Source organism: Panthera pardus, unplaced genomic scaffold (genome assembly GCF_024362965.1).
Source record: "Panthera pardus isolate Hobbes unplaced genomic scaffold, ASM2436296v1 HiC_scaffold_27, whole genome shotgun sequence".
Lineage (NCBI taxonomy): Eukaryota > Metazoa > Chordata > Mammalia > Carnivora > Felidae > Panthera > Panthera pardus.
Window position 1 is genome coordinate 36,638,165 of NW_026526843.1, and position 12,487 is coordinate 36,650,651.

The following is a 12,487-nucleotide window of genomic DNA, read 5'->3' on the forward strand; positions in this document are numbered from 1 at the left end:
AATAAGGAATCGAAGCCACCGAGAGGTTCACTGCCTTACTCAAGGTTGTTTGGTCAGTAATCATGTCATGATTCTTAGGCAATCACATCTATTGACTCGTAGACCTTGACCCTTTCTGGGAAGATATGCTGTCCCACAGAAAGTGGAAATATCTTCCCTACACTTATAATACCAGCGGTATATCCACAAGACTGTACCAATAAGTGTCCAGCTAGCATACAAAATGTTTCTCTCTTGGAATCTTTACCTCTCTCATTTCCGTGTGCACATATGTACTTACATATGCACACATAGAGTTTGTCAGTAGACTTGGTTTTCCCAAAAGGAATCTAATGCAATAATACACACTGATATGTGTGGGATAACGATAACACAAGTGCATCTCAAAATAATTACGCCGAGTAAAAGAAGCCAGAACAAGAGGATGCAACCTGCCTGATTCCATTCATATAAAATCTTGAAAATGCAAGGGGCACCTGGATGGCTCAGGTGGTTAAGCATCTGACTCTTGATGTTGGCTCCGGTCATAATCCTAGGGTCGTGGGATGGAGCGCTGTATCGGGCTCCGTGCTGAGCATGGAACCTGCTTGGGATTCTCTCTCTCTCTCTCTCTCTCTCTCTCTCTCTCTCTCTTTCTCTGCCCCTCCTCCCCGCCTCAAGAAAAATAAACATTTAAAAAAAATCTTGAAAATGCAAACTGCTCTCTAGCAACGTAAAACTGATCATTTGTTGCCTGGGGAAATGGGATGGGAAGAAGGAAAAGGAATACAAAGTGGCCTGAGGGAACTTTGGGGAATAATGCCCATATTTATTATTTTCAAATTACTCTGTATCTTGACCATCATGTTGGTTCCTCGACTATGTGCATTTTTCAAAAACTCAACTGACTTTTGCTGTAAATACGTTTTTAAGAAGTAAAGCCTTACAATCACTTCACCCCATGACCGATCCTTTAAAGTTTCATAAGTACCATATCTAAATACATTAGAAACTCCTCCTGACAAAGTTATAATTTTTTTTGCTTCCAATGGTCATGCACATTTTTAAAAACTTAAGAGGAGGAAAATAGTATTTTATGTTTGACATTTCTATTTCTCTTTATTCCTAAAGTTCCAAGATTCTCCCCAGTATCATTTATGTTCAGCCTGAAGAACTTCCTTCAGTATTTCTTTGAGACCTGTTTTCAAATTCTCTTTGTTTTTCTTCATCTAGGAGTGAATTTATTTTGCTTTCATTCTTGAAGGATATTTTCATTGGATATAGAATTCTAGTTAGGCATCTCTTTCTTTCAACAATTTATTATTTTTTTTTCAAGTAAACTACCCCCAATGGGGGCTCAAACTCACGACCCCGAGATCAAGTCACATGCTCTACTGACTGAGCCAGCCAGACACCCCACTTTTTCAGCAATTTAAAGACATTTCTTTGTCTTCTACCCTCCATGGTTTCTGATGAGAAATCCACTCTGTTTCAAATTATTGTTATCATATATATTATGTGCCATTTTTTCCCAGCGGCTTTCAAGATTTTTCTTTATTCATGTTGAGCAGTTTTATTATCTGTCTAGGAGTGATTTTCTTTAAGTTTATACAGTTTGGAGTTCACAGAGTTCTTGCGTCTGTAAATTTATGTCTTTGATTAAATTGGGGGAGATTTGCAGCAATGAATATTTCTAAAATTACTTTCCGCACGAATCTCCTTTCTGCTCCCTCTGGGCCTTTAATGACATGAATGTTAGATCTTCTGATATTGTCCCAGAAATCTTGGAAGTTCTGTTTAATATTTTCATTTTTTAGTTGACATATATGTCTTGAATTAAAACTCTTCATTTTAAAAATGCACATAGTGTAAATGATTTGACACACCGAACCCCCCGAGTCAGGAAACACTGGTAGAAGTGATATCTAAGCCCATCTTAATGGATGAATACAATTAATCAAATGAAGAAGAGAAGGACCAACAGTTATAAGGAGAATGATGTGTGTACATGACTTGCAAGGGAGCATGAAATGTTTGGAGAAAAACAATTAGCTTGCTGCAGGTGAAGCATATGGAATGAATCATGCAAGATCTTATATTTCAGGATAAGTACTTTTTAAAACAATGTTTATTTGTTTTGAGAAAGAGAGAGAATCCCAAGCAGGCTCCGACTGTGGGCACGGAACCCAACATGGGGCTAAATCTCACAATTGTGAGATCGTGGCCTGGGCCAAAATCAAAAGTCGGTAGCCTAACCACTGAGCCACCCAAGTGCCCCATCAAGATAAGCACTTAAAAAAGATGTTTATTTTGACAGAGAGAGAGAGAGAGAGCACATGAGTTGGGGGGAGAAGCACAAAGAGGAGAGAGAGAGGAGAAAGAGAGAGGATCCCAAGCAGGCTCCATGCTGTCAGCCCAGAGCCCCATGAGGGGCTTGAACTCAGGAACCATGAGACCATGACCTGAGCTGAAGTTGGTTGCTTAACTGAGCCACCCAGGCACCCACAGTTTTTTTTTAAATGTGAATGGAGTTTCTTTCTTCTTTTTACTTTTCTGAGTTTTCTCATGTTTCCATAATGAACATGTATCACTCTCTTATAACAGCGTTAGTGAAATGTCATTCTCATACCATACAATTCACCAATTTAAAGTGTGCAATCCAATGGCTTTTAGTGTATTTACAGAGTTGAGCAACCATCACAGCAATTAATTTTAAGAAAAGTTTATCCCTTCCAAAAAGAAACCCTGTATGTATGCTTTAGCAATCACTCCTGACTTCCTCCCAGCTCTTTTCCCTTCCACCCTAGGAAACCACTCATCTACTTTCTGCCCATGGACTTGACTATTCAGACACTTCATACAAATGGGATGATACAATACGCGACCTTTTTTGTCTGGGTTCTTCCAGCACAATGTTTTTAAGTTTCATCCATATTGTAGTATGAATCAAAACTTCATTTCTTTTTATTGCCAGGTAATATTCCATTGTATGGCGATACCACATTTTATTCACTCATCAGCTGATAGAAACTTGGGTTGTTTCCACTTTTGGCCAATCATGAATAATGCTGCTGTGAACATTCATGTACATGTTTTTTTGTGCGGACATACATTTTTAATTTTCTTGGGTATATACAGCTAAGAGTGGAATCCTTGGATCACATGGTAACTCTGTGCTTAACCGAGTAACTGACAGATGATTTTCCAGAACAGCTGCTCTGCGTCCCTGCCAATACTTGCTGTCTTCCCTTTTCCCCAGTTTTATTGAGAAATGACGTACATCGCTGTATACATTTAAGGTGTACGTCATGATGATCTGACATAAGTTTAAGGTATACAGCATGAGGATTTGATTTACACACATTGTGAAATGATTACCACAAAAGGTTTGGTTAACATCTATAGTCTCATATAGATACAGGAAAAAGAAAAAGATTTCTTGTGATGAGAACTCTTAGGAACTACTCTTTTAACAACTTCCCTATATTATACAGCAGTGTTAGCTATAGTCACCATGTTGTATATCATATCCCTACTACTTTTTATCTTAGAGCTGGAAGTCTGTACCTTTTGACCACCTTTATCCAATTCCCCCTCCCCTCCCCATTGCCTCTGGTAACCACAAATCTGATCTATTTTTCTATGAGATTTGTCTTCTTGATAATTTGCATCCTAGTGTGTGAAGTGATATCTCGTTGTAGTTTCGATTCGCATTTGTCGGATGGATAATAACGCTGAACATCTTTCTATGTGTCTATTGGACTTTGTACATCTTTGAAAAAAATGTCTGTTCAGATCCTTTGGCTGATTTTTCATTGGATTATTTGTCCTTTTATTAGTGAGTTGTAAGTTTTCTTTATATATTCTGGATCTAAGTCATTTAACATATTTTCAAGGTTTCTCTCCCATTCTGTGGGTTGTCTTTTCTATTTCTTGATGGTGTCTTTTGGACCACAAAAGTTTTAAATTTTGATGGTGTCCAGTTTATCTCTTTTTTTCTTTTGTTGCTTACGATATTGGTGTAATATCTAAGAAACAATTGTCCAATCCAAGGCCACAAGATTTATGTCTAAAAGTTCTAAAAGTCTTGAAGTTTTAGTTCTTTTATGTAGGTCTTTGATCCATTTGAGTTAATTTTTATATATGGTGTAAGATGAGGATCCAACTTAGTCCTTTTGCGTGTGGATATCCAGTTGTCCTAGCACCCGTTGTTGAAAAGACTATTCTTTGAGCAAGTGAATAGCCTTGACACTCTTGTTAAAAACCAACTGACCACGAATGTACGGATTCATTTCTGCGATCTTAATTCTGTCCCACTGATATGTAAGTCTATCCTTCTGCCAGTATCACACTATCTTGACTAATGTACTTTGTAGTGAGTTTTGAAATCAGGAACTGTGAGATTTCCAATTTTGTCCTTTTCTTTCAAAATTGGTTTGGCTATTCTGGGCCTCTTGAATTTCTATATGAATTTGAGGATAATCTTGCAGTTTCTGCAAAGAAGCCTGTTGGGCTTTTGATAAGGATTGCATTGAATTTTTTATATCAATTTAGGGAATATTGCCATCTTATTATTAAATAGCATTTAACGCAACATCAGGGTGAACATGGGACATGTATTAGTTTTTAGATAAAAGTAAAACTAATAGTATTTATTTACAAAATGGTACACTATCCTCCTTTCAGGGCCCCCTTCTCAACAATCACCCCATATCCATCTTGTATTGTTTCTAGTTCGTCCTCTAGAGACAGAAACAAAGACCTTGCTATTAGAACTGGGCCATATCAAAAAAGGGTAGCTCTGATTCTGAGGATTCTTGGTTTTGCATACTCTTCATACAGTCTCAGGATGGGCAAGAGGAAAACTATCATTGATCAAGAGGAAACTGTTAGCCAAATCTTGGGCCCTGAATTTCCTCACAACATGGTCTCAATCTTTACATTTTACATGGGTATAACTATTCCAGTCTTACAGATGAGGAAGTGAAATCCTGGGGAGTTTACAGAATTGGATCGAACTCACAGGACTAAGTGGTAGAGGTGGGATTTGAATCAAAGTTGTTCTAACTCTAGAGCTTTTGATACACCCACTGCCCCATGCCTGGAGACTACTGAGAGTATGAAAGCACCTTTCTAATCCTTCTTCCCAGACATAGAAGAGGGTCTCTTCTCCTTTCTCTGGACTCTCTTAGGCTGAGTTGTTCCCAGATGCTCTTTAGAGATGTTGAAGGTCACAAGAAAAGTTCATAGTCTGTGCCAGGGTCCTTATCCAAGCTGACCTGGCCCCTGGCATAGTCCATCTCTCTGAGGGTGCTCTGCCCAGAGAAGGTCATTGCCTTTTATCCCAGGGCTGAACTTATAGCCAAACCAACAGCAATCATACTTTTGAATTTCAGGACAGAACTTCTCACCTGGTAAACTGGGATGAAGCTCTCAGTAGTAACTGTGTAAAAACATTTTAAGGTGTATAAAAACATTTTACTCCATAGTGGAAGATTTCTGTGTGTATGGCCCTAGACCAGTATAGGGCTAGTCCCCAAAATTCTGAATATATCAAATCCATCCAAGTTATTGGTCAAGGACCATGACTTCTGGAGCACCAAAATAAGAGAGGAGTTAGCTTACTTTTCGGGAGTGAGGTTAACCAGCAACAAGAAGGACAAATCCAAACACCATGGAATGGGGAACGCTGTATGCTTGTTCTGAAATGTGTCCTCCTTTACCCAGTTTGTGAGTTCTCAGCTTCAGAACTAATTACATCACTGGGCTTATATGCTTTTCCTATGGTTATCATACCGGGAGACAGGGAGAGTTTACAGTCACATGCTGTAGCCAATGTTCTTCACCATTTTTTTTTTTTTTTTTACTTCCTAGTGGCTTAAGGATCAATTTTGACTTCTCGGTGTGACTTTCATAGGTGGTTCCCATATCTCTCCATGGATCTACAATCAGGGGTTATGGTTTCTGTTCAGGGAGTATAAGTTCTTGAACTTTACGTGAGGATCCACATGAAGGGGACACACTGGAGAGCAAAAGGTCCATCCTGATGGTGACAGAGAGTCCATGGAAAGGATTTAAAAAGTGATGTGACCTAGTCAGATATACTTTCTAGAAAAAACAGTCTAGCAGCAATGCGAATCAGAATGCCAAGAGTAGAAGCTGAAAGACCAGTTCATAAGGCCTTCATTATTTTTTTTTACGGATTTCTAAAATATTCCACAGTAGTAGTGAGGGTAAAAACTAAGGAGATAACTTAAGAGATACTTAACAGAAGGAATCAAGGGAACTTGGGAATTGAGAAAATAGTAGGGGTAAATATGATGAAGAGAAAATTAATGACCCTATATTTCTTTTTTTTTTTTATGATGACACCTAGATTTCTGATGTAAGGGGTAATGATAAAAAAATAAGAAGGGGATCTGATGTGGTGGATAGAAGATATGCATTCAGTTGGGGCAATTTGAGTATCAAGTAAGTAGGTAGATATATAATTAAGGTATGAAGTTTAGAGGAGACATATTGACTGGAGATAATCATTTGGGAGTTATGGTATAAGTGAGAGCTGGAGCCAATGGCTGTAAGAAAAAAAGACCATGAAAGAATCCTGGGGGTCAACTACATGTAAAGGGTGGGTAGAAGCAAGATTATGAAAAGGGAACTGGAGAAATGGCAGAGAGGTGAGAGAATGATAAGGAAAGAGTGGTCACAGAATCAAGAGAAGACAGGGTTTCGAGAAGAAAGGAACATCCAACATTCACTGAGTCAACTAAGGTTTATTGAGTGACTACTATGTGCCTTGGGATGCCTCAGGGGATTAAAAAGAAGATACTTGCCCTGGTGGAGTTTACAGTCGACTAGGAGAAGTTAGACAATAGACAAAGTAAATAAACAAATGGTAGAGTATGAAAGAATTGATAGATATTATGGCAAAAAGGACTAAGGAAAGAGTAACAGGAGTTCTGGTCAGAGAAGTGCCGTTGAAACGGGGTAATCAGGGTAGGTCTCATTGAAAAAGAAGTATTTGAGCAAAGACTTAAAGGAAGTAAGACAGAGAGATGTGTGGATATCTGAGGGAAGTTTTCCATTTAGAACAGCCATCAAAGAGGCTCTGAGGCAAAGACATGCTTGAAATGTTTGTGGATTAGCAAGAAACCACTTCATGTGGGGCAGAATGAGTGAAGGAGGGAATAAAATGGGATAAGATGAGAAGATAAGGGGATGGCACACACAGTAGAGGGCCTTGTAAGTCATTAGAAGGATCTCGTCTTTAAGAGAAATGTGGAGCCATTAGAGAGATTTGGTTTATGTTGAATGCCATTCCAAGACCAGAGGTAGGCATGCAAGGGTTTTAAGAGTATTACACAATGGCTTTGGCAATATAAGAAGGGACTTTGTAACTATTTAAAAAAGCTGGTTATTTCAACCAAAGACGGACGAGGACTTGAAATACAAATGTCAGGCATGGGCCTGCTTTTACACACCACAAGACTTCGATACAGAAACCATCACTGGATGCTCCACCCAGGTGCAAACCACTGGAGTTAGTGGGCAAAGATTTCTTGCTTTTGGATATAGATGGGAGAAAAATTGGGGTGCATAGTCACACTGCACACTTCACCAACTAGAACCTGCCCAAGCCTGTCCTATACAGGACCAGGTCTCCAACAATGGCTACAGTATTATAGAAGAAACATTTTTCTGCCTTTGGACTGCCAACCAAAATTCGCTCAGTGTAGTAGCTACCACTGAAGGTGTTACGGTGGGCCAGGATGTTTTTTAAAGGTTGATAATAATAGCTACCATTTCCTGAAAAGGCTAATAATAGCTGCCATTTACTGGATATCTGAAGTATGACCAAATGAACATTTTGATAAGTTAACTTTTTGATTCTTCACAACCTTGTGATGTATTTTTGTCCTCTTTTTATAACTGAACTTAATGCTTAGAGAGAAGTGAAATGAAGTTCTAGCTCTGAGACCTAAACTCTTAATCCCATAACGGCCTAAGGGGAATCCATCATTTAAGAGATTCAAGTGAACTGACAGCACATGGTTGAATCTAGTTGAGGCAAGAGCAAAAGAGGTGGTGGGAGCCAGGATGGAGCATTTGGGGTATAGGGTTACTATTCTAGGAATGATGATTTTACTCTCATTATTTTATTTTTGGTGGGAAAACCCACTGTCCAGAGACTTCTGTGGGAGAGGAAGCGGGAGGTATGAAGATTGAGGAATCTGCCATAATATATAGCTAGATTGAGATGGAAACTACTAGAAACACACAGGTTGGCCTGCCCAAGGCATTTTGCAGCTTGAATGGAACCAGTACCGATGCAACATTAGAGTATGATGACAGGAGCTACATGAAGGGGTGTTGAGGAACAGGGGCCACCCTGGTGAACCCAAAATGATTGCCCTATGTATAGGCAGGGAGAAAAATAGGGTGAACCTATCACAATGGGCCACAGTGTATATTCCAGCCAATAGGTAATTAATGGAAAGCCACTGGACCATATGTTGGTGGACAAAGTAAATACCCCTCCAGGTAAGGCTCATTTCTTTACTCCCTAGACATTTAGAGGCTGAGGAGCCACACTTGTACTTGGCCTGACTCTGGCAGCTGCAGGTGCCACCTCAGCTGTACCCAAGCACCATGACAATGATGAACAACATCATTAAAAATTGTTAATTACAAGGTAGGGTTGGGGGGTAGAAGTCTCCTTCAATTGTGATGCCAAGATGGTGAACGAAAAGTTAGCGCTAAACCTGATGACCTGGGGGCGCCTGAGTGGCTCAGTTGGTTAACCATCCATCTCCTGATTTGGGCTCAGGTCATGATCTCACAGCCCTGAGATCCAGCCCCGTGTCAGACTCCATGCTGGATGTGAAGGCTGCTTGGGATTCTCTCTCTCTCTCCCTTTGCCCCTCCCTTACTCTCTCTCTCTCTCTCTCTCCAAACAACAAAAAGAAGAAATCTGAAGATCTGAGAAAATGAAAAAAACTGAAATGGGTACATGGCATCTTATAAATCATTAAGCCTATGACCAAGTGCTGGGCCTCACCTCTACCGTCAGCGGAACAGTGCCGCCTGGAAGGTCATAGAGAGAGGATAGGCTCAGCACAACCCACATTGTGCCTTGCATAGTATAGATATTAGTGCAGATGACATCAAGGCTTTGGCTTCTTTCATAACCTATCAAGTGCTATCATTGCTATACCATTTGAAGGAGGGCCTAAGGTACATATAATAACCTTCAAAATTATACAGATGAGTTAGCAAAGATCACAGGAATGTAGCATGGAGCCAAATAAAAAGGGCTGCTTTGATTCTAGAATTGATGCCTTTGCCACTCTTATGAACACTAATAAAAGGGAAATGTTCTGCATTACAGATATTTAACCTGGTACCATGGGCTAATTTTGAAATTATATATGCCTGTGCCATTGGTAAACACATCAGTCTGAGTGGAATCCATAGAACTCTGCCACGGGCGAGGCAGCTTGCATGCAATTGAAAAATTCATGAATGTAGCCTCTTGCACCAACCTCTTGAGATTGTCTCCCAATGTGGGGGATAAAACCTTTATTCGGGATTTGGTAATATGGGCCTGCACGCTAGGCAGTATTTATATCATTTTGATGTTAGATATGCTGGTGTTGTTGAGATTGATGGTAACGTATGGAATCCAGAGAGTAGCCAAAAGAGAGAAGACTCTAAATTACAGATGAATAACAAGATTGGACAAGATTGTCTTTTCCACGGTCAAGTCCTATGAAAGAAATACCCTGATAGCAGATTATGACACATGCACTTCTGCTTCAGGTAAAAAACAGTTCACCAAACACAACACACCCCAAATCAGAAAATAATCATTGCTAAAGGCAGTAATGGACCAATAAATACCAGGGATAAAAATCTTCTTGAGGGGGAATGGTTTCGTAATCCCTGTTCTCTACTTGAAAGCTAGGGGAGTAACTGTATCATTTAAGTGATTAAAAAGTGTTTTTGAATTATGTCCCACAACCTCTTAAATATGAACAGGATTTAACTACCATTTGCTAATGCCTGCTTCAAAAGTTTAGAAAGAAAATGTGGAAAACGCGGTGGGTCTCATTTGTGCCCTATTGCAGGAGTTCAGGACATAATGTCAAGTGCTGTAGTACAGCACTGTAAGAACAGGACATTCCCCTTCCGTATTTTATAACTTAAAATATTTTTTTTTAATTTTTGAGAGACAGAGTGCGAGCGGGGAAAGGGCAGAGAGGGAGAGGGAGACACAGAATCCGAAGCAGGCTCCAGGCCTTGAGCTGTCAGCACAGAGCCGGATGCGGGGCTCGGACCCATGAACCGCGAGATCCTAACCTGAGCCAAGTCAGACGCTTAACCAACTGAGCCACCCAGGTGCCCCCGGCTGTACAATTAAAAGTTGCTTCTTGTTAGGAATTTTATTCTCACGTGACACCATAGGCTGATGAGCCAAACTGATCGATGCCCGTGGCGAAGGACTCATAAGCAACGATATTTGAGTTCTCTGCTTCCCCTGTGAGGCCTCAGAAGTGCCTGAAGAGAGAGCGGGGAGTCCTACTACCTAAAGGGGAATTAAATTAGTGCAGAACTTCCTGATACCAAGATGATTGGTGGTTGGCATTGGTACCGGGTTAGGGTATGCCATCCAGCTCGCATCCTATCTCCCTGCCATGACCTCTGAGATGTCACGATGGAGGTATCATGTAGTCTGTTGCTTTTCTTATTGGAAATTTTATCAAGATAACTGGAGATCCACATGCAGTTACAAGAACTAGTACGGAGAGATCCCGTGCACCTTTTACACAGTCCCCACCCCCCCCCCAAATGGTAACAGAATCTGTTGCTTCTTACTTTATGGGAATATATATGCCTAGGAAATAGGACCAGAGTACTCTGGTTAAAACATTAAAGTACATGTATAATGGAGCCAAACTGCCAATTTCCTTTTCACTCCAATGTGGGCTGCTAGGGAGAACATGGAAAACTTACAGGCGTGATTCCATGTGAAAAACCATGACTCTGAGCTGTTCCATGTGAAACCAGATGGACATCCGGGGTCTGAGTTAGTTGGCGGCAGAATCTTCAGGACATTTCCTGCATTGCTCACAAGGCCGGGCGTTTCCCTGCCTCTAACCGGTGAACTAGGTACAACGGCCAATGCCAGAGGGGTAGGCAGGAAGGGTGACAGAAGACAGAAGCACCAGCTCGTTGATGTTTGTCATTTTTATTTGCAATACTTTAGGTCCAAGTTTCAAACTGCAATATTTTTACACTCAAGACACAGTCATGCACAATCCATATTTCAATTTTCTATTGCTTCAACCACAATTTAAAATAACAATATTGGAAACAAAAAGTCATTAAAAAATCAGAAGCTGAGGTCAGAAGGATGGAACCATACCATCAGCAGGTCTACGAAAGAAATAACTTACTTAAAAATCAAACAAACAAAAAGACCATAAATACCTTTAATCCAAAGTTACAGAAGAGTTGCACTACACATGGGTTTACAAATAACACATTTTAACAAAAGTAATGCACAACCAAATGAGATACAATTCTGATAAAGAATGAAAATATAGATCCTCCTCAACTTGTTTTGTCTGGATATGATGAGTATAATCCCAGCAGACATCAGTACCCTGTGATCTGACTCCTCCCGGCTGATGTACTGAGATTTAAAACTCAACCCACTAATGGTTACAGGATTCTGTGAAAGGTCTTATCATCACTAATGAATATAGTATATGCGGGTCCATAAAGCACACCACACACAAGCACACATACTGAACTTGAGTTTCGCACTCAGGGCTGGTTGGCACTCTGCTATAGGCAGGGCATTGGGACTAACGAACTTTCGGTTTTCCCTCTTTCCAGCAGTATACTCATACACCTGGCCGATCGCTGTGGGAGTTGTCATCAGAAATGCTCTCTTTGGTTCCCAACAAGTTGATTTGTCAACACTCCTTAATGCTAATAGCGTGTGCTCACTTTTTCATTTCTTTCTCTGCAACCTGCAAGTGCTTATGTCCATTCTGAATAGTCCCAGCCATTAAAATGCATGGGTTCTGCCATCTTGTGCCCTTTACAAAGTAAACTCTATAAAGACCAGCATTGCTTCCTAGGAAAGGAGAGGCCCAAATGTAGCTGTGTTCTAGCAAGTGTGACAGTGCATTTCTGTTCTAGTAGCAAATACTGGCCACAGCTTAATGAAAATCAGAGTTTACATATAGAATATATGGAAAACGAAAACTGGGAACACACCACAGAAAAAGGACATCAAAAACAAAAACAAAACAAAACAACTGTGAGGATTTGGAAGGCTGCCGCAAGTTTTATCAACGTTCCCTAGTATTATTTGCATTTATTTGAGGCTTTCATTTTCCCTATCATTTGACATAGTTCTACTGTTTAACTGCCACCTAAGAAACCCAGGCTTAAGCATGCGATATTTGCCATCATTTGAGCAGGCTGAATTTGCAAG